General features: G+C 42.4%; 1 pseudogene; it reads right to left on the bottom strand.

Annotated features, from left to right (window-relative positions):
- Positions 1-17627, bottom strand: part of LOC121336450 — a 28831-nt pseudogene extending 11204 nt beyond the window's left edge.
- Positions 17628-22810: the final 5183 nt, after the last annotated feature.

Raw genomic sequence — 22810 nt, 5'->3', positions numbered from 1 at the left:
TGGAGCCTGAGTGGCCCCTTGAGACTTCAGGGTCTGTTGTTGCCTATAACCAGCACACTGGGGCAGCAAGAGCTGGAGTTGGGTGATGGAAACACAGTTGTTGTCAGCAGGCAGATACATGACTTACAAAAGCTCTGCAGAGCAGGTAGACAGACTTGAACACACATCTTTTCACCTTCTTCTGCAGAGAGATTTGCTTTAGGTCATCATCTCTGTAGTCCCAACTGGAGTTCCCCAGCCACAGCATCAGCTGCGATGAAGTAAACCTACTACAATGTGTGACCCAAGGGAGCTGGGATCATAGCTGGGTCATAGCCTACCTGAAATTACTTAGCAGAAAGGTTTTTTAAAAAAATTAACACCTTAAAACTCACTTAAGTGACTTAAGAGTCATCAAGTCTACCCTACTGTGGGTAAGGCCACAGAGGACACAGATGGGATGGAATAGATGTAAAGCACAAGGAGTTCTCCACTGTGCACACAGTAATGAGAGCAGACAGACATCCATAATGCACGAATTTGGGATGCTGATAAGTGAAGGTGCCTGGTACCACAAAGAAGGCAGCTCAGAAATGTGCTCAGTGTGTGCATGCAGGCACTTGGGCACTAGGGAAAACCTTCTGCAATTTCAAGCCAAACCATCCAAGATCTATTAGCAAAAGCCAGCTGTTTCCATCTGCTCCGCCTGTGCTGGCTAATGATCTTCATCCAGTGGAGTCTGTACAGCAGACTTAATTGTTTTTCTTCACATATGCTATTGGTCATGATGATGCTGATTGGAAATTTTACATTTGCTTCTCTCCCCTCACGCCACAGAAATTAGAGATTACACTGTAGGTTTTTTCCTTACATTATATTTTTAGAAACACTGGGAAAATCAGGGAAAACAAAGCCCCAAATTTACTGAATCAGAACAGTATAGCATATGGCAGACAATGGATTAAAAAAAAAGGACATTTGAAATACAAGGGAGAAATAATAACAAAAAAGAAAGTGAAAACTGAGGGCTAATGATAGGCTGCAATCAGAAACACTTATCTGTAATTGCCAGTCACCCCAAGCCTGTCCCCATTCAGATTTTGTAAAAAAAGATTCTCAATGAGACTGTTACTAAATTACTGGCTCAATAATTTACACTGCTATCCTGTTGAAGTGGGAAAAAAACTAAGCCTCAATTTATCCGAGTCTTCGCATGTTATGGGGGTCAGGAAGAAACAAGAGAAGTAATTGAATCATTCTTCAAAATCCAGACCTTATTGAAGTGTAGTGCTCAATGTCAAGATGTAGCACACTGCTAATTTTTTCCAGCTTAACAGGACAAGGAATACAGTCTTTAAAATGAGGAACAAATTTTATCTGATAGAGTGAATAACCAGTACTAAGCAGACCTTCTCCCATTCTCTGTGGTTCTTCTGCATCAAGCCCACCAGAATGGTACAGCATGGCTCGTTCAAACTCCCTTCATGGTCATCATCTGGTTCATTCAACCAGATTTTAAACTGGGGATTGGTCCATTATATTGCCAAGAATTCCCAACAGGAGACAAAAAGGAGGAGGCTTTGCTGTCATTGCAATCAAGATGACTGTCACTAGATTGCAGAGAATATCACTCAGGAAGGACTTTTGCCTGGAGTTTTTCCAGTTCTTTCCATTGAGTTGTATGGGTTTATGTTTTCACAGCTATGCTGAGTATCATCTGGAGCCATGAGAAATCAATGCACCAGGGTATCTCCTGGGACTAAATACCAATAGGGAGGAGCTGATACTGTTAATTCCAGCCAGTCATGTATCTCCAGGAAATGTCCTTGGCTAAGGCTCTTATTGTTGCAAGAGGACCAAATGCCAGACAGCCTCTCCAGAGGTCTAACCTGAAAACAAATTAGAAATAACAGTGCCACTGAACTGTGACACTTTCCTGGCTTACCCAACCCTTCAGAGGATTACTCCAGCGAGTAGCAAAAGCCATGTAAGAAGGACAAGCAGACAGAGAAAAAAAAATTGCTACAAATTAACTGCTTGGTGCACTGGTAATCCCCCATAAGAAAATAAGTGTCAATTAGATCTTCATTTAAACTCCCAGGCTTTTTCTTACTGTCTAAACCCCACAGATATTGTTGCACCTCTAAGCTCTTTTTTCCCACCAAAGCCCCCTCCAGCCCACAAGCAGTTTTTTAATGTTTTGTTTGGTATTTCACTAAAGGCCCATTTTGTTGGGTCCTTACCTGGGTAATTCTGTCAGTGCCCAGCAGATGAACCCCATCTCCACTGTCCATTAAACAGGGTCAGGTCCCATTTGTTGACCTTGTTGCTTGTCAGTGTGTCAGGAGTCAAATTGCAGATCTCAAGGTGGCTAAACTGCCTTTGGAAATCTGAAAATGACATCCTGGCATACAAAGAGACAGGTTAGTCCATCAGCCTGCAACAGATGAAGTGGCTGAGGCTGGACACTTTTCCTAACAGTGTTGCAGACCTGTCCAAAGCTGCATTTAATTGAATTCTGAAACTTGGAACTGGTTTTTAGAAAAGAAAATTGCCCACTGCCTGAATGAACTGTATCTTCTGGAGACAGCCTCTGTCCATGGCTGTTACACATTTTGGGCTCAGTCAAACCATTTTCTGTCATCCCCAGCTGTGGGCAATCCCCCATGGATCATGCTCCATAAACAAATTCACTGGAACTGGTGAAACAATATGTGTGAGGAGATCCCATTTAAAGGGAGTAAGATCTGGCCCTTGTGAAAGCATCACTCTGTAGAAAAACAGTCTCAGTTTGGTGTTTTGCTTCATTCCTATCTTTGGTGTTTGTTTTTACCATTCCTGGTATGTTTGCATGAGTGAGAGAGCTTGATTGCTCCATCCTGCTAGCAGAGGTCTGCTCTCATTTCCTAGTGCCTGATGCCCCACGCAGTTGATTGCACTGGAAGACAGTGGCCATTTATCTTTCCAGGCTAGGACAGAGTGATATCAGTTCAGCACTGATTCATATATAATCAGATCAGGATTATGACAGGCTTTCTATTAGGTCTGAGTAAACAGACTCTTCCCAAGCTGGTAATCTGAACTTTTTCATTAGCGTGTAGCGTTTAGGCAAAAAAACAAATCTCGAAATGTAGAGCAGCTGAGGTTCATTCTTGCCACCTCATTAATTTTATTACCATCTGGTCTCTATATTTTGGATTAGTGCCGAGTTATGCAAGCTCTAATAAAAGGAAATATTTGAATAGAAAAGGAGATAAATAAGAAGCTAACAATGTCTGCATGTCATTATTAATCCCCTCGGTGCTGGCAGTTTTCTCCATCCAATTGAAAGGATTGCTTAAGGCACATACAATGTCCAAAATAGTAAGCTTAATGAACAATTCTTACCAAAACTCTCCATCATCTACTTGCTTATCCAGAGCCTGTTTTTGTTTGGGATCAACATAATTCCACTCATGACCACTCCAGACAAAGCACAAAAGCACACTGTTCAGCTGTTGCATTTTATTGTACAGTGAGATCTGAGTTAGATTCTATCGTGGGCTGATAAAGGAGTATATATTTCTTCAACAAATAGATCTTGTGCCCCTCCAAATGACAGCACACCCTGCAACCTGACTGTGCTGGGCTGGAATTAGACTGCAACAGTATTTGCAACTAAGCCTTGAATTGAATCTCCCCTGCCAGGTGCCAGAAGGTACAAACAGACTGGTTGGATTAGGAAATTCACAGTCTGAAAGTCAGTCAGAGCTTCGGCATTTTAAGATTTATTGGGGTGCCTGATATCCTCCCTATGGAAATGATACAACCTCCATTTTTAAGAGTCTTGAAGGAACAGGAAAGCAGAAAAGTCAAATCAGAAAATTTACTGCAGAAAACAGCATTGCTCCCTTGCCATTCTGATATTAATGTGCTCAGGATGGATTCTGCTCTGATCTGCTCCCATGTGACAATGCAGTGCTGCACCTGCCTCAGCAAGGTTGTCCCATGGTAAAACAGTGTGACAAAAGCAGGATATGGCATATGTGTGTGCCTGAGGCACCTTACATTGGGGCTCAGCAAAGCAGCTCTGATAAAAGTAAAATTAATTGTAATGTTATCTCTATTCTTAATTATGATACATCAGCACCCAGGCTACAGTCAGTCAGGACAGGAAACTGAAATCTCAAAGTGTTGCATGAAAAAATATATTGTGGCTCAAATGACAGTAAAATTTATGCCATTCTAAATATAAAAATTAAAGAAGTGTTGTCACTACCATGCTTCCAAGAAGCCCAGACAGTTTCTGAGAGATTTTGAAACTTTTGTGTCCTTATCTTAGTCAGCATCCCAACTTTTTTGAGATTCTCAGATAGGTACCAAATTCTGGTGTGATTTAGAGCTCAGCAACCTTAGAGTCTAAGCAGAGCTATAATGGTTTATCCCTGCTTTAACTCCCAGGAATAGGACCAGTTTGTATATTTTACTTAGGTCTTGGAACTCATTGGTGGGATCAATTTGAGAAAAACTGTCTTGTAAAATGACATGGATGTGGCTTGCATTGCGCTTCTCAGAGTCAAACGAAGGGCTGTTGTCTCTGATGAGAAAGCTCCGTCTGAGGCAGGTATTAATACCTGCTGGAAAGAATGGATCGATATCCAACATTGGTAATAAATTAACAGTGTTTTATTCCAACTGATTTAGTATCTCTCCTAAATACACTTTGTGATTGTATTAACTGCATTGTTCCAATTTAATTTTTAATAGATTCCAAAATACACCAAAGAGAAAGAAGCAGGGGCATATAAAAACCTACTTATCACTCCAAGATCCAGTCCATTCTACTTCACCTCAGGGATTCCAAAGCCTCACTACTTTCTCTGGCTGTCCTTGGTAATATACCTAAAAGATCCAGAACAAACAGAGCCTGAGCACTTCCATTATTCCAATCATCAGAGGGCAATTGCTTTTCAGATAGGATAAAACATGATTTGTACTTGAATGATGCAGTCCATTACAATTTGCAATAGTTAAAAGACACCTAGATGCCTTCCACCCTTATTTTACATTATCCTGTGCCACCAAGTAAGCCATTAGCTGCAGCATTCACCATTTCATATAATGACAGCAACCTGCAAGGAAAATCAGCTACAAACCAGAAGAATATCTACGTCCTCAAAAGCAGGAAACATTGCACAACACAGCAAGGTTGGAAGGAGGTTATCTGGCATGGACATCTGTGTAATGATTCCAGCTTCAGAGGAGCAGGAATACCTGGGGCTCGCTCTGAAGATGAGACTCACAGCAGAGTTCATCAAAGAGGCTTTTACTCTTTTCCCATCAGCTTTGACTGGGAAAGTGCTTGCTCCCATCTCACACAACATAAACACATGGGGAATGGCTGCCTCCTCTCCTGTTCTTCCTTTCTGTACCCTGAATTTTGGTAACAGCTTGGTCCACCTCTACACTTTCTACCCCAGCCTGTTGGTACCATACAAGTGGCAGACTGCACAGTGTGCTCCACACCACTACCTGAGAGAGCATCTGACCTGTCTGAGTGCTACAGGTACTTCCTTTTTCTGTGTGAATGTATATAAGTTCGGAACATTTTTATGGTCAGTCACTGAAAGACATTCAGAAAGTTGAAGGCACTGCAGTGTTGCAGCCCCAAGCTGGTTTGCATGATGGCCCCAGAGAGGCTGGATTATCTCCTCTGCTCCAGTGATAATGTCCTTTTACCAGTTTCAGACTTGTGATTGCTTCTATTTCAGCTGTAGCAGTTAGTGGAGCAATAAAACTATGCACATTTATGATTATATATTGTGTATGAACTCAGCTTTCATAAGCAAATTAATATGCAGGATATCCAAAGTGGTGTGCACAATGAATACCAATATTCTTGATGCAAAGTACATTAAATTAAGGTGAGATCCACAGCAAAAGCTGCAGTTTCAGCTGCCCTTAAGACTGCCCCTTAACATGCAGTCCAAGCACAGAAGAAATTCAAGAATGTACAGTGAAATCCAAATCTAAATCCAATTCCCAGCTCAGGTGACAGACCCAGTCACCTGCTAAGACATGTTCACATGAACTTAGCTCTAGCCTGTCTCAGATGAGATCCAGTATAGCAAAATTGGAATTCTGGTAATTCTGAATGCCACAATGCAAACAAGATAATGAAGCAGGATGTGAAAGGTGTGAAGTTTTCAAAACATGTTCAAACATCTGTAACTTGAGAGTGTTTGTATTACAGGTGTCAGTAATCTTTAGGAATGAAAACCAAAGCCAGAATCAGACTACAGGCTACAACAAAGTGTCTCAGCAAGCTTGTCTCTGGCAGTCAAGTGCCCGGAGCTGAAATTAAACAAAATTTGAATGAGAAATGATATTCAGAGGATGGAGTTCCTGAAGACCAGCAGATTGTTCACAGTTCTAAGTATTAGCACATGCTGTCATGTAAATAGGGAGACATGATGAGCTTTGATTATTTAGAGCCTTCTCCAAATTTTTTGATACTGAAATCAATAAAGATCTTACATTAATTCAGTTTGCTCTTGTATCAGACCTTCCTACCCATGTCTTACATTGGTCTGAGCTTTTGTCACAATGTGAGCAAGAGCCCTGAGAAGAGGAGCAGGGAGAATAAAGCCTTGTCAGCCTCTTACATCGAGGGAGCTGCCAAGAAGTGACCCAGCTCTCAGGACCTTCTGGATGATTTGGTAGAGGTTCGAATGAGCCCTCCACAGCTCATAGGAGTCAGAGATGCCCCCAGTAAAATCCTCAAAGACCTCCACAGTGGAGCCTCCTGCCAGAGCTTCATAAGCGCCATTCAGTGTGGGGGGGAAAGGAGAAGAGCTATACAAGGGTTCGTCTCCACCTGCAAGCACAATGTACCAGAGAAAGAAGGAGTTATCATTCAGTATATCTTAATTTGCTTGGTCATCAATGTGACCTGGGGCAAGAAAATTCAAGCCCCTTGAAATACAGTTGGCAACACCCTTTATGGACCTAGAAGGAACTGTAGATTCTGAGTGGGAGGGAGGCTGCCTCAGAATGAAGTGTGTTGTGACTGACACCCTTGGTCTGGGCCACCAGCTGGGGCACAGCCAGGGGCACAGCTCTTGCCCAACCCCATACTTGGCATAGGCCTTCTCCAGCAGCGTGCTCCAGAACTCGTTGCCTTCCTCTGAGTGCATGAAAAGCAGCTTCCTGTTCTTGGTGGGCAGCCTGTCATCCAGCACCATGTCCACCCACTCCCCATACTGCCAGAACTGAGGGAAAGAAGAAAGGAAAAGATGATGGAGGCTGGTGCACCCAAAATAGCTCCCTGCTACCATCCTCCTACACCTTCACCTGTCATCACTTCCCCCAGCATAAGCCACTGTAGTGTTAATCTTGGGTTGGATCGCTCTCCTTTGTAATAAAGACAAACTCCTCCCAGTTCTGGATCATTCAGCAGGCTTCTTCATGCTATAATAAATTTTGTTGATAGGAAATACTAATAGCATCTTGTTGTACATAGCATCAAAAACACTGTCTGAACATGAAAACTGAGTTTATATGGTGGACAGCCCAGAAAGCCAGCATGGAGATAGGATACTCTGAACTATCTTTAGGCTCAAACCTTAAGGAAAAAAAAATCAAAACAATATGCCAGTAAAAATGCCTGTAAGTAGAGGTCATCTAAAGGGGAAGCACTCAATAGTGCCAATCCCTTCTGCAAATAGTAGGAAATGCATGAAATGTGCTAGTGCTAAATTTTGGCCTTAAAGCTAGAAATGTTTACTCCAGGATTTGCTGCATTCCTGAAAGGAGAGATGATAATTCACACCAAAACACTCAAAGGTGAGCTGGTGGAAAGGCTAAGTATGTGTTCTAAAACTTCTGTCCTCACCAGAACACCTCCTTTAGCAGAGTGAATCCACACTGCTCCCACCTGTGCCCAACATCCAGTCAAAGCAGGTTGGATAAATCATAACACTCTGGCTCCACAGGCAAGGAAATAAAGGCAAAGCAGGGAGGGAAAGGGAGGAAGCAGAAGGAACCACACTAGCCTGAATTCACTCTCAATCGCTGGCAGCAACATAGCTTGGTTTGGGCTCATGCAGCCTGATGGTTCAGCTCAGTTTACAAAATCTGTATAACTTCCCAGAGCCCCATCAGCAGAACCTCACCAGTGAGCGAGCAGATCTCATTCAACATTATTTAATTCTGTTCTTATTTTCTTTCTCTCTCCCCCATCAATTTCACATACACACTGTAACTGTTGATTATTTCACAGGTTCCAAACAAAACAAAACAAGAAAACAAACAAACAAAACAAAACAAAAACCCACAGGAAAAAAAAATAAAAGAAAAAGCTGCTTCTAGTTAAATACTAGCATTTTTCTTTTTTATTCTCAATCCCCTGATCATAGGGTACCTGGAAATGAAAGATTCCAGCATAGTCCTTCTGGAAACTCTGAGTCTTGGGAAAAACACGGAACAGAATATCTGGATTCAAAGTGATAGTTGCAATGGCAGTTACGAGCCAGCAATCCACACTACAACCACACATTACAAGGCACAAAAGTTCATTAATAACTCCATTAAGTCACACTCTCACCTGGACTACAATACCAGCAGTAAAAGCTATGCCAGACTCAGTCTTGACTCAGCAATTCATTCTTATTCTGTTATTTCTCTCTTTTGCTCATTTTCCACTCACCCAAACTACACGGGTACCCTGGGCCCTCTGAGGCTGACCATGGTAGTAATTCAATGGTGCAGTTTGTGCATTGATTTTGTAATGAAACTGTGAAAACAGGCTGCTTCACCCAAGCTTGTTAACACCCTCAAGAGATCAAGAACACAGCCAGAAGAAGGCCATTTGAGGTTTGTGGGTTGCAAAGTGGCTGGGCAGGACAGAGTTAATGACCTGTGGTACTTTAAGTAGACTCAAGCCACCACATCTGGTGCAGACAAGGGCTCAGGAGATGTCCAGTAGAGGGCAAAAGCTCTGGGTTGATAGAAGGATGGTGGGACTTCCTTTCCTATCTTTTGAAGAAGATTCAATGGACAGCAGGAACATTTGTGGGCCTGTTCCTCCTCAGCCCTTTCTTTGAAGGTCTGAGCTTGAACTTAGAGCTATTGCCAGAGATTTGCCCAGCGGTCTAACGGAAGGTGAAGTCTCCTGGGACCTTGAGGAGGCAAATCCTTTCTTTGGCCCATTCCTTACTCTGGAAAGGCTGGGCTTGCTTAGCCCTCCCTGGAGGCTGTGTGCCTTGCAGCTGGAGTTGTTTGCTGGGTTGGTTACGTGTTTATTGAGGATTGGAGGCTGGGTAAGCACAGGCCTCTGTCACACCAAAGGTTGTGCCCCTGGGAAACACGGTGACTCATGGTGTTTGCACACTACAAACAACAGGAGGAACTTCTGTGATTCTGCTTTATTTCTGAGGGGTGCAGAAAGCCTAGCACAACAAAACTGCTCTGAAGGTACTAACATTTTACAGAGGATCTTTTGTTCCAAGACATAGTTCCTTTGGCAGATGCACATTCTGCAGAAGGAATTGGCATCACAGCTCTTGCTTCAGAGGAAATAAACGAATTGAGAAACGATGGAAAGAATTTAATCTGCAGCAAGACTGAACATCCTAGAGCAGCAGTTAACTCTTTATATTGACTTGGGATTTATGATTTAATGCCATGGTGAATACAAGCGTAAAAGTAGAATGAAGGGACTTGCCAGGTGCTCTCTGCTGCCTGTACCCCACAAGGAGGTACCCAGACAGCTCCTATGAGCTGCTTTGAGAAACCTCTGTTAAGGAGTGTCTCCTTGTGTAACCACCTGAGCTGGTTGATCACACTATGGGTCCAAACCCATGCAATATGATATATTTCTATATGTTGTGGCAGTTCAGTTCAGGCAGTTCAGTTCAGGCAGTTCAGGCCTTTCTAAAGAGGAGGGAAAATCCATTCTTAGTATGTGAGGTGCTGCTTGAGCCTTCCCCCAGGATTCTCTGCCTTATCTTGGCTGCCACATTCAGAGAAGAGCATTCAAGCTGGAAGGATGCAGACAAATGTTTGGATTACTTGCATTTTTTATGAGAAGAGGTTAAAAAAATTTGTTGTGCTCATCCTATACAAATGAAGTTTGAAGAGGAAGTGTGAAGCAGGTTAAATGCTATTTTGCAGAAAAGCTGTTTTAGGCAAGAGCTCTTAGTTGAAAGATAATATTTCCTTTGAGGAGAAGAAGATAAAATAAAAGGATTGTGGCATGTTTAAAGTGGAAATGGGGAAAAGTTGATGCTCTGCATATAGAAAAGAAAGTCCAGAAGCCTCAGACTATAGAACACCTATGAGCAAAAACCTTCCCAAGAAGGGATCAACTTGCTGGCCTGGAAGTTTCCTCCCAGCCTTAGGTACTTACGTATAAAATAAGCAAAATTATAAGAGCACAAGGTGTGGGAAAAAATAGGTTTTAAGAACATTCGCTCCCCAGGAAATGTAGATGCAGGAAAAATATGTGACTGAGAACACTCAGATCTTCTTTGTAGCTATTTCTTCGAGGCTTTCCTTGGTACAGCGTATGTCTTAAGTTGTTGTAATTTCTGTTTTCCTTGAAGAGGTAGAAATAATGGTGATAAGTCTGGGGAATGGATTTTCAGAGGAGGAAGATGAAAAGCTCTATCAAGTCAGAACTGAAATCCTCAGTTTTCCGATGCTCTGGCTGTCCCTGGCATGCTGTGAAGTGCAGAAGATTATTTCTGAGAAGGTGGCATGGTGGGTGTCCCTGGTGTTCCTGTTGTGTCCCTCCACCCTATGAGACCAGAGAAGGCCTGCAGCAGTGACAAACTGGTGCTCTCCCAATGTGCAACATCTGGAATGGTTTCCCCTAAAATCCCGGCCAGGATTTTAAAGCCAGTGAGTGAAAAACTACTCCAGGTTTTGCTGAGGATGGTGATGTAATTTAAGTAATCCTGACCTGGAGTTTGTGGTGAAAAAATGAAGCCAAGCCATGCCTATCTCCCTTGTGTGTATGTGTGTGTGTGTGTGTGTGTGTATAGATACAGACGTGTGATCTTGGAGAACTACTTTGACTGTTAGTGCACTTGAAATAGAATCCCTTGCTGCTCACAGATGTCCTGAGTTGGCTCATGTTCTTTGTGCTACCTAGGCAGCCCCTAGTTTACAGAGATAATCAAATTGTTGCAGCAAGTAATGAATCCTTGGTGACCTGGCAGCATAGCGACTCCTCCATATTGATGATGTTTATCCAAGCATGCTCCACTTGCAGAGGCCATAAAATAAGTGAGAAATTTGATTCATTTTGGTTGCTCCAGAGCTATGTTCACTTTCTCTTTAGCTACCATGAGAGTGTATAGACACAAAGCATCTAAACTCTCCTTTGACCTAGAGATGATGAGTTTGAGCCAAAAGTCCAAGTGTCTGGTTCCAGGATGCAACTGGACAGCACAGAGACATTTCTGTCCTGAGTCTATTCTGGCTTGTTGCTGTTTCAGCAATGCTTGGTGTTCAAAAGGATCCAAAACCAGTGCTGTGGCTTCCTGGATTGCCAAGCAGCTCTAACTCTCAGCTTTAGTCTCTGCTGGAAGCCCTTGTTCAGAGCTTGTAGTACCCGCAGCATCACACCAGAAAACAAGGAAGCACTGGCCTGCTAGCTTATAATTTATGGCAGTGCATGTTGCCTCTGCTTTGAGAGTTCTAAAGACTTTCTTAGGTTTTCTATGGAAATTAATTTTGTGCTGCACTTGTGTACAGAAAGGCAAAGAAGAATGCAGCAAAAAGCTTTCTTCTCCTTGGGGTCTCCGAGTTGTTAGTGAATGTATTTTTAATATCAATGGGATATATTTGCTAGAACCAGGATCTCAAATATCCCTGAGCCCATGGAATTGAATGTCAGAAGGGCCATGTATTAATGTCTACAGCAAAATAAATTAACAAGCACAGTACTATTAAGTTCTCTCCTGCCTACAACCACTTCAAAGGCTCCCTCAACAGGCATCAGATCTATCTCAGAGTTGTCAGGCTTTGGTTTGTTCTCCAGTATACTTTTAATCTCCCCAAATCTGCCTGTAGGACAAGCCATGCCCAAAACCCATGTGGGGTGGGCTCCTGGGCTGTTGTGAACTGGTGCATTTGCCTTGGCTTCAGAGAGCTCCTCTAGCTGCCAGCCCAGGCCCAGGGAGCGGCTGTGCCTGGGGTGACCTCTGGGCATTCAGAACAAAAGGCAACTCATGAATATAAATAGTGTGGATCTGGAAAGCTAATATTACACTGAGGGGGTTTCAGTATTTCAGTACATTTTATATTATTTAGATTAAATTTATGCCACTTACTTCTTAAGAACTTCTGCAAACAGTCCTCGGGTTAACTTATTCAGATAGCAGCAAGAAAACTTCATAAGTCACCTTTAATAACTAAGACTATGACTACATTTCAAGTTGTTACTAGGCTATCAAAAAGATATGGTTCAAAGAACATTTAAAATATTTCAAGACTTTCAAGTCCCCATCAAACTTCCCAAGATGATATTCATCTAGCTTACACTGTTGTCAAAGAAGTAAGTTTAATGGAGTGAGACCAACTCTGGGTTTTCTTGTTCCTTTTGTTCACATAAACCTGGACCTGCAGTGTTATTTTTAAAAGAAAAGAGACATGTCAGAGAATATTATCAAAAATAGGCTCTGTTTCCCTAAAGGATGTGTTACCCAGTCATATATGTGGCTTATGTAAACATGTAATCAGGGTCTGTTCCAATAGCAGTGTTTTACATGAGGGTTTTAGTAACAAGGACTTTGATATTCAAGGTGTTGGATCAAATATCAAAAAAGCTTAGTATGCTTCTGAGATGCAAAGCAAATACCTGAAGGGTAGAAGCCTGCAGTTTATTTTTGTGAAGGGTCAGCGTGTGTAGAAGCAATTGTAAGCAGCTTTGCAAAAACAAACTGGATTATCCTTTTTTGGGGGGTTTTTTTGGGGCTTTTTTTTTGGTCTGTGTGTCTGTGTGTGAGAGAGAGAGACAGAGAGAAAATCACCTAATAAGAGCAGAATCAGATTTTGGGGCTTTTCTTCTAAGTTTGGGATAGTTTTCAGGACCAGCCTTTGGGTTACTGCCCCAGCAAAAGACGTCTTGGGAAAACCCAGAGCAAGGCACCATGGTGGGGTCCGGGTTTTGGGATCCAATTCTGTTGTTACCACAATGTGATGAATTTTGGCACAGATCTCTAATGAAAGCTCATTTAGCACAAGGGACTGAGACTCCACAGAAACATCAGCAGGTGACAGAAGCAGAAGAGGACTCAGGGTATTTGTATTCAGTTTCTAGTCTAAACACAATGCACTGGCCTCTTCTAGTTTAAGAATAGATATTATTTTTCAGTCCTATATCTTGTAAACTGTCTGGGAAAATTAAGTTTTACTTCAGGTGAATCTTATTAATTTTTTTTATGTCATTTTAGAAACTTTCCAAATAGGAGGTGACAAGAAATGTTGCTTTTACTACTTATTTGAGCCATTCTCCTGAAATACAGTAAGTGATTTCCCCATCGTCTGCTCTAGCATCCACCAAATAAATATCCTGGAGCAAGTCTATGATTGGGCATCTAATTTTTAGCATTTGGAGCACAAGCTCACACACCAGGGAAATTTTTAGCAATTGCTTTAATAGTGCTGTGTTTATAAGAGCAGCACTGGTGTTATTTATCAACAACTTGCAGAAATTGTTTCAATCTCATTTGCACAATGGATGTGCTGGAAAACCAGTGAGGTCAGGAGTACTGCAGTTAGAAGCACAGGAGAGAGAAAGGCTGATTTCTCTGTGTCTAATCTATCAAATTCTCATTACAAGAGTTTCAGCCTTCTTGCCTCTCTATGCAGTCAAGTGTTTCCTGCTTCTGTCCTCTGCAATTGGATCTTATCAGCGAGGCAGGCAGGGAAGGCAGCTGCTGCAGCAGCAACTCCGAGGGGGAATAAAGTCCCCTTACAGCTCCCTTCTGGCCACTTGCACAGCAGCTCAGTTTAGCCAAAGGCAAGCACTGCAGAAAAATGGGTAAGGAAAGTTTTTTTATGATGGATGTCTGGGAGAGGATGAGTGCTGCCTGAGAGATACTTCCTCTGCATCAGGCCCTGATTCAGGAAGCTGAGCAGCACTGTCTTTTTTGTCTCTGTGGCTGGTTCCTGGTTGCTCCTGTCCCTGTTCACAGCTCTACATGAATGCAGTTCAAGCAGAAAGGAGGGTTCAGCATGAAGAGCTTGGAACAATTTGTTTGCTGCGGATGGTATTACAGAGTTTGCATTCTCTGATCATTTCTTTCTGATGTGGTCCTTGTTTCTAACTCATACTTGGACCATCCTGCTTGACACAAAATGGCACATTACAGACCCAGCCCCTCTACTAAACCAGTTCCTGCTCTGTTCCTTGGTTGTTGTGTATTTGTTTTGTGTGAAGCTGAGGCAGGAACTTGCTCTGCCTCCCAAATGAAAGCACCTAAGGACTAGGCTACAGCAGAAAACTTCCCTGACATTCCTTGTCCCCTGAGTCTTTGGAGCTGCTCTTGCTGGCATGGGCAGAAATCCTACTCTCTTGTCTCAGGGCAAGTGCTCCCATGATTAGGCTGGCATCCACCTCTGCCTTAAGAGGTCAAAAGCAAATTGGTTTTCTGTTCCACATAATGACTTCCTTCCTCCAGGAGACAGTTTTGTGTCTTCTAATTTTGACATAGCTCTTACAAGTCCACATATACCCTCTCTCAGGCGGCAGTGCTGGTATGTGAGTCCTCTTCTTGGGTATCTGTCCCTCCATACTATGTCTGGGAGATAGCCAATAAAATGATTCATGTATCAGGAGTTTTTAAATGAAGCTTCATTTCTTTTTCTTTTTCCAAAGCAAAATTCAGAAGCACTATACATACCCAGGTCTCCTTGGCAGACATCTGTTTGAGTAGCTCCTCCAATTATAAACTAAGGGTTGGCACATAACTCCTGAAAAGACACGATTTCAAAGTTTGCATCACCCTTTCTGGTCTGAAAAGTTCCCTTTTCTTGTTCCTTGTTTCAATATCCAAAAACTATTAAACACTTTGAACATTTCTTTAAAAGTATACCTTCTCTGTCTGATTAACATGGTCCCAGGACAAAATTTCTTTTTTAAATTGAGGGCTGCATGTATTTTTTTGAGGCAAATCCTGATGCCCTTTGCTTCTAGGCACTGTCACTGATACTACTGAGAATTTCTGCTACAGTGGAGACAGAGGTGAAAATTGACCTCAGCGTTTACATCTTATTTCATCTTGCTGAGACTTTGGTTCAAGCAGCACAAATAAGCTTGTGACTTGTGACAAATAAGCTGCTGCCTGTGCCACTGGAACTGTGCTGAGTTTCCAATTCCAACAGTGTGGAGGATGTTCCCCCACCCTGACTGTGCTTTCTGGGAGGCCAACCACAGAAATGCTTTTATTAGCAACAACCCCCCCTTTCTTCCTGGCCCTTTGGGGCCAGCCAAGTGGGTTATGGCAATGACTGTCACTCCTACCCCAACTCCAAGCTCTCCAACAACTCATGGCCTATATTAGGAAGTCATTATTGTCTCTAGAGACAAAAGCCTTTTCTGTTTTTCTGAGAATTTGCCGTGAACTTCTGGGTGGCGGCAAGAAGCAGTTTATTGGAAGCCTAACTTGGCAAGCAGAATTGAAGACAGTTTGGGCAGTCACCGGCTCTCCTCGAGAGCAGAAGTTGTCAGCTCTGAGCATTCTGTGGAGAGACAGAGACAATCCAGGACTTCTTCTGTATGATGGAGAGCCAGTTTGTGCATCTTCCCTCCAATAGGAATGATCTCAGCTACACCCTTTTGTTTCTGTCCAGTGGAGAGGGGTCCAGCAGTAGGTTACCCACCACACAGCATCTTGCAGCGGCTCCGGCTTATCTCTTTCAAGCCGCATGGCGTCCCCCTCCCCCACCCAGATGCAGCCGGGCAGGGGAGAGGTCCGGTCTGCTCACCTGCCGGACTCCAAAGAGAAAGTCTCTCTGGGAGTGCTCTGCTTTAACCCCTGTGTGTTCTCAGAGGCATATCCAAGTCCCCAGTGGCCACACCAGGTGCCAATCTGAAATTTGGCCACTGATTGGTTTGACCATAACTTCCCAAAACCTCACTTCTGGGTCAAACAGTGTAATTTTTTCTCTTCTCTTTCCAAAGTGCTGCACCTGGTGTCAGTCAGCTGCATATGACTTATTACTCACCCAGACACGTGTCCTTCCTGAGCCACTCCAAGATGCCACATGCATCTTTTACACAACTGAGTTTCCTCTCAGGGGTCCCACAGGCTGGTCTCTGGCAGGCAGGGCTGGGACATTTAACCCTACTGGATCTCAGCCCTCAGTTATTCCTTACACTGCTATGCTTGTGGCTGTGTGTCTGCCTGCAGCAGGCTCAACACTGTTCTTGTATGAGAAACCAAAGTTTAATTTAATGAGTTTTCTAAGGCTGATCTTCCCTAAGGATAGGCAAAGCCAAGAAACACATCCATGGTATTTGTTGAGGTAACATCCAGGTGCCAGAGTGAGGTGATGATGGATAAATGGGGTTGCCAGGGTTATTAAACCTGGAGTTACTAAAACTGCAAGTTTCTGTTTCTCACTTGTCAGGTGAAAAAATAATAAAGTCCAAAGACTTGAAATTTTCTGTTCTTCTCATTCTCCTTTCCTCCACCAGATGGAGGTAATTAATCTGGGGGAAGGAATTCCCATTTTTAAAAAATATTTCTTGATGTTGCAAAATGACAAAGGGGAAGTAAATGGAGACAGAAATAAATGACTGAAAAATAGAGTTCAGAAAAATCTCTGAAGCCCTGATTTTGTAACTTAAAAAAATTAAATCTAATATTTCCTGATGAAAATTACTTTCTTAGAATCACAGGACATTTCTAGGATATATGTATTTAGGTAATAACATTTCCAGTCAGTTGCTATTTAACTGTTACAGGCAGCTTGAAGTGAGACAGAGGATTTTATTTAGGATTTTATTTACGTATTAGCGTGATTTCCTGAGGGGCACAGTGGCTCAGTGTGGGTGATGTTACAAATGATAGTGGCTCCTAGGGTGGCCCATGGTACCTGGTAGGGCTTTTGCATCCACCTCTGGATTGCACCCTGGACTTGTAGCTCTCTGGAGCTGGGATGGACAGGAAGAAAGCAGGTTGCTGAGAAGCAGGTGCCCATGAAGCAGTTATAGGATTCCCTGCTTTATAATGGGCTTAGAAGACAGTGATTCCTTTTCCCACCCCCTGTCCAACTTGGCTTCTGCCATGGAAGCAAAACAAGATAGAATTAAGAGAAAAAGACCTACAGGAACTGTGGCTATCCAGCTCACCATTGATTTAACCTGGATGTTCAGCTGGGCTTTGGTTAGGTTTGAACCCAGTGAAATAAGAGAGAACTCTTACCGTGGGGTGCTTCCAGATTATCCCCTGAGATTCGAAGGAATATGATCCCAGGTCCTGGTAGCCGAGAGCAGGACAGGCTGGGAACTCTTCATCCTAGAGTGTGATGGTCTGCAGGCACTGCTGCTTCAGGGCTTCATAGTCGTACTTCAAATACTTGACGGCATTCCTGTTGGATCCAAGCCCATCCACTGCTGCTCGTTCTTGGCAGAGTCTCACTGTGACCCTGGACATGCTGCCCACCCTCCTAGCATGTGCTGCAGCTCTGCCTTTGCCTCCAGGGAAAAGAGAGGAGGTGAATATGGGCAGGCAGCAGTCTTGGGCAGAGCCAAGGGCTGCCCCAAGGGCTCCAGCAGCCCTGGTGGGTGGAGGCACCAGGAGAGCAAATACGTACCAGGGAGATGGGCAGGAGCCACAGCCATCCCACAGAGGCTGGGATCATGGGCACTGCTGCTGCTACTCCCATGGTATTTGCTCTTTTTGCTGTCCCTTTTAAAAATACTCTTTTATCAAGAAGCCAGGGAGAACTTTTTGCAGGCACACCTGTTAACAGATGGAAAAAGACTGTGCATTCCGAGTGCTGAAAGTGAGGTTTAAGGATCAGTCCTTCAAAAATTCAGGTGAAGATGGTTCAAAACTCCTTTCCTCCTTCTGAAATCAAACCCTATGCTGTTGGAGGGTCATACAGTCCCAAACCTGGAGCTGGATATCTATTGCTACAGTTTACATGGCTGTGGAGATGCCATGGAGTTTTAAAGCTAGGGAAAATGAAACCCACTTCTGGCTTTAATGACAAGTTTTCTTAAAAGACCCTCTCTTTGGTACTCTCAAAGCAGTATGAATTTATGCCTTAATTTATTAGCAACAAGAGATGTGAAGTTGAGAGAGCTAGGGCTGGCCACCTGCAGTGGGCAAAGATGCAACCCAGGAGCACGACCTAGGCCAAAAATGAGAAATCTTTTCACCAGATAGGAGTGAAGCTTCTAAGCCCTGCTACCCCTCTCCAGTGTCACCTCGGGCAGAAGTCACTAAAACATGCCCATCTATAAAAGCAGGGTGTGGTCTCAGCTAGTGAGAGATTACCCATCATATTTACAGTCTTCTGATGGTGTTTTCTGCATATAAAAAGTTTACAGGCAGAAAACAAAGAAAGCCTTGGGTGCAAAAGGCTTTATAGACCTTAGGAAACAGTGGTTCCTGTTTTTATAGGAGAAAAGCTCCATTTCTACCCTAGCAACCCCATTTTGTACTGACACAGGGGTCCATACCTCCCTGGCAAGGTGGCTGCCTTTGTAGGTTTAGGAACTGAAAGAGGAAATATTTTCCATGGAGCACAGCTGCTCTCTGCTGTCATCCTGTGTAATGGCTGGGATTCCCCAGCAAAGCCACCAGCTGTCCAGCTGAGGGCTGGGTAAACAGTAACTTTGTTTGTCAAGGAGTATGATTGATGACTACCTCTAGGTAAATTGAAACAGAGGTGTGGGGAAGGAAAGAGGGAATTTTTAAGGAATGAAACCAGTGAGATAGGAATCCAAAGAGAGGCTAGCTGCGTTGCTTGTCTGCAAATATTTGAAGAGAGTGAATGCAGAGGAGGAAACAAAATTACTTGGAACTTCCAGGCAGTGAAGGCTGGGCTGAGGGAATTAATATATCAGTTATCCCAAAATTAAACTAATTAAACGAATTCTGTTGAAATTGAGTAAGAAAAAGAATGGCAAGCATTTTATCCCTGTTGCATTTCAGCACTTCCCAGGCATATCTGTGTACAGAAACAGAGTGAGGAGTGGAATAACAAAAGGTTGAGGGGAGGGTTTTTTCTTTCCATGGTGGATTTGTTTTCCTGCCAAAAAGACCCACTTAGGGGCACCCACTTTCTTTGCTCATGAGGCAGAATAATGCTTTCTTCTCTCACCCTGCATCAGTGCCTTGTGCTGAAATGTCCTCTCTTCCTATGATCCGAAGGAATGCTCCCATTTTGCTGTGATTGCTGTAAGCTGCAAGTTTAGCAACGTTGTTCATGGAAAATCATGGTGCCCCAACAACTGGAAAAGGTAATTTTGAACAAGTGAATATTCTGTGTTCCATGTGCTTTTTGAGACATACACTTGATATGCTCTGTGATCTCGAACTCCAGATGCCACTTTCAGGAAAGGAAATGAAATCTTTCAATTTCAATGAGGTTAAATTTGGCATGCTTTGGTCAATATCCCTGCACTTCATGACATCCCATGCCTTTTGATGGTGTTCACTTCAGTGAAGATTTTTAAAATTTTTTTTCAGTTTCTCTGCCATTTCATTCATATCTTCTCCTCAATGTTCTGTCTTCCTCCTTAATTTTTTCCCCAGATTTTGCAACATCTGTGTGTGGTAGCAGTTCTCTGGCTACAGAGAGCAGCACACAACCTTCCCAGGCATTGTGCTGAGAAAGGCTGTGAGTAGATCAGAGAAAATGATAAACAATTCTTATCTTCACTTGCTGTGCTTGTTGTTGAACATGTGGAATGTGTTATGGAGATTTGTTTACCAAAGGGTGATTTCTTAATTGGCTAATGGTGATGGAGTTTTAATTAAAGGACCAATCTGGTCTGTCTGTATTGGACTATCTGTAAGGGCGGTGGGTCTCTTAAGAAGCATAGTATAATAAAGTGATTGATCAGCCATCTGGAATCACAAGTCAATACTAATTATTACAGATGATGCCATGCTACAACATGTGTGAGGTTAGTTTTCATCTGTTTTGGTCCTTTTCACAGTACCTCATTTCCTCCCAGACCAATTTCTTGTAGTCACTAAATTGCCAAAATTTCTTTTTTTTTTTTTCCAATTGTATTTCCTTTGATCATCTCTCCTTTCCAGAGTGTTTGCTAGGTTTTCTTTTCTGTTTCTTTCAGGAAAGGAAATGAAATCTTGCAATTTCAATGAGGATCAATTTGGCATGCTTTGGTCCATATCCCTGCACTTCATGGCATCCCATTCCTTATGATGATTTTCACATTGGCGAAGATTTTATTTTTCAGTATCTGTGATACTTTATTAATGTCATTCCCTCAATGTTCTCTCTTCCTCCTTGATTTTTTCCCCTGATTTTGCAAAGTCTGTGAGGTTAGTTTTGGCATATTTTGGTCCTTTTCACTGCACCTCATTTCCTCCCACACCAATTCCTTGTAGTCACTAAATTTCCCAACTTTTTTTTTTTTTTTAAATTACATTTCTTTTGATCATATCTCCTTTCCAGAGTGCTTGCAAGTCTTTCTTTTCTATTTCCAAGATTTCGTTTCCTTTCCTGAAAGGAATAGGAACTGATACCTTTCACTTCAGGGAAGGTTTGGAGTTTTTTTTCCATCAAAAGGCATAGGATGCCATGAATTGCAGGGATATGGACCAAAGCCTGCCAATTTTGATCCTCACTGAAATCTTGAAAACACAAAAGAAAGACTTACAAACACCACTCTGGAAAGGAGATATGATCAAAGGAAATGCAACTTAAAAAAAAAATAAGTAAAATTGAGAAATTTAATGACTAGAAGAAAGTGGTCTGCAAGGAAATGAGGTGCAGTGAAAAGGACCAAAACGTGCCAAATCTAACCTCACAGATGTTGCAAAATCAGGGAAAAATCAAGGAGGAAGTCTTAACACTGAGGGCAAGATATGAATGAAATGGCATGGATACTGGGAAAAATAAAAGAATTCTTCACTGCAGTGAAAGTTATCAAAAGGCATGGGATGTCATGAAGTGGAGGGATATTGACCAAAGCATGCCAAATTTAACCTCATTGAAATGGAAAGATTTCATTTGCTTTCCTGAAAGGAAATTTACCGTTTGTGCTGGTAATGCATGTAGCAATGCAAGAGTTCAGATAATTTTTTACTTTTATATGTAACCATTATTTGAAATATTTAAGAGTTGGAGTTTCCCCCCCATAATATACTTCTCTCTGAAATGTTGCTCAGGGTTTACACATAATAGCCCACCCTGTAAAATATGTTGCGGATACTCTGCAGTAACTGCAGTTTAGCAACTAGTATTGATAACGTGGGTTAAATGACATTCCTTCTGCAGTGATGGAAACTCTGAGACTGACATATGCAGACATACTCAACAAAGGTTATGGTGGCTTACCTCCTGTCCTAAAGTTAATGTGCATTTTAAAACTTCCCAAGAAGGTGAATTCAAGCTCCTTCATTGCTCTATGCTGGAGTCCAAAGAGAATTTCAGTGTACTTTTTGTCATTTACAGCCGTCATTGCTTAGCTCTTGAACATAAGACTCCCTCATGACTGATGAAAATTGTCTAGTTAAGAGTGGGTCAAAGACATGTTCTGCTCTAGAAGGAGATGAGAAGATTTTTGCAGTCTTAGTCATCTCTACTGCTTGTGATTTCTATATGAAACCAGTGGGAAGCTTATGGTGGTGTTCGAGGGTGCCAGGATGTGGGAAGAGAGGAGAATCTTGGCTCCATGTTTCAGAAGGCTGGTTTATTATATTATGATATATATTATGTTAAAATGCTATACTAAAACTATACTAAAAAAATACAAAGAAAAGATTCATCAGAAGGCTAGAAAGAACAGGAGAGGAATGATAACAAAAGCTCATGACTCTCAGAGAGATTGGCCATTAATTAGAAACAACCAACATGAACCAATCACAACCAAACCTGTTGCATTCCACAGCAGCAGATAGTTATTGTTTACATTTCTTTCCTGAGGTTCCTCAGCTCCTCAGGAGAAAATCCTGGCAAAAGGGTTTTTCAGAAAATATCACAGCGACATTACTTTTCAGAAGGTAGTCCAGAAGGTGGCAATATGGACAGCCTAGAATGGAACGCTTGCTGCAGTGCTACCATGGTGATAACAAAAAGGACTTAAAACATTAAAAAGGGCAAACAAAGCAGTTGGAAGGAAAAGAACATTAACCATTATTCCATTCTTTAAATCATAATTTTCATGCAGTTTCACAGTTTGAGTTGGTATTCCTAAAAGGAATCTGAGACAGAGTAAGCTTTTTAGTGGAATAGATGTGACAAACACAGGTCATGTTGCCTTTTTTACATCAAATACAAGTCATGCTTGAGCTACTCTTTGCTTAAGGTACTTAGCACACACTAAGAATTTTACTCATGATTGAGTAAATTTTACTGTCACTCAGAATTCTCTGGCTTCCTTTGGTTTTCATTTTGGTTTTCTTCCTCTTGCTCTTTTTCATGGCATCCCCTCCTCCAAAATACAAAACATCCAGGGACTGATCCTATACCAAGGTGTCAGAACACTGGTATTGGGCATTACCTGCATGGGGCACTAGATCTGCTCCACACCAAGACCCAGCGTAGCTGCTTACTTTGTCCAAAAGAAGTGTGCTGGCAGAATTTCAAGAAGGCTGCCTCGAGGAATATGGAAAATACATGCCAAATGGATTCT

Source organism: Onychostruthus taczanowskii, unplaced genomic scaffold (assembly GCF_017590055.1).
Source record: "Onychostruthus taczanowskii isolate IOZ18803 unplaced genomic scaffold, ASM1759005v1 scaffold236, whole genome shotgun sequence".
NCBI classification, from domain to species: domain Eukaryota; kingdom Metazoa; phylum Chordata; class Aves; order Passeriformes; family Passeridae; genus Onychostruthus; species Onychostruthus taczanowskii.
The sequence above is the reverse complement of the archived record's forward strand: the minus strand, read 5'-3'. Positions and strand labels throughout refer to the sequence as shown.